Source organism: Petaurus breviceps, unplaced genomic scaffold, assembly GCF_028583685.1.
Source record: "Petaurus breviceps papuanus isolate PSGF00001 unplaced genomic scaffold, PetGlider_PUasm1.0 84, whole genome shotgun sequence".
NCBI classification, from domain to species: Eukaryota; Metazoa; Chordata; class Mammalia; order Diprotodontia; family Petauridae; genus Petaurus; species Petaurus breviceps.
Window position 1 is genome coordinate 10,126,858 of NW_027186645.1, and position 856 is coordinate 10,127,713.

The following is an 856-nucleotide window of genomic DNA, read 5'->3' on the forward strand; positions in this document are numbered from 1 at the left end:
TTCTTCTTCTTCTTCTTCTTCTTCTTCTCCTCTTTCTCCCCCTTCCTCTTCTTCCTCCTTGTCCTCCTCTCTGTCATTGAGCCATTCAGAGTGCCAGATTTTCATAGTTCCATTTTTTCATATTAATTGTTCTGAAACTGCTTTTTGTTTTGCTGTATGAGCCCTGAGCAATTGTTCCTTTGAAGTAAATGCTGTAGGGGCATGTTGTAACAAAGCCAAGTATGGAACAGATTGGGACTCTGGGCCTTAGTAACTCTTATTAAAGGAGACTATCTTCAAGGATTTAGAACTTGGCTGAAGAATTCTGCTTTGAGTTGTAACGTGACATGTGAAACTGTAATCTCAGGATAAATATTTAAAAATTTAGTTTCAAAATAATTTGTTTGACTTCCATTAAACTCAGGGAAAAAATGTGTCAAGATATGTCATAGTTTTATAATTCTATTGCAGACTTGACAGATATTAAAGAATAATCAAATGACAGATCCATCATTTTAATTTTGACTGGCCAGTATATAGTTTACTGTAAATGAGATGGGCCTCACAATAAAGTGAATTATGCAGAGCATTATGGGTCCACTGCTTGGGTAGTAACAGGCAGAAGAATTAGGGAGATTGCAAAATTGATCTTAAATTTGTCCTGATGTTACTGCTCCTTGATATCCACATACCCCAGGAAACTTGAGAACAGTTCTGCTCTAAGCAGTTAGATGCAGGAAATAGATATATTCAAAACAATTTGGGGAATTCAAATTAAAATGTTATATTTAAATTTTGTCCCCAAACTGAGAAAACTCACACTGGGGCAGATCCAGTATCCTCTTCTATCCCAGTGTATTTTGCTTTTCTCAATGTG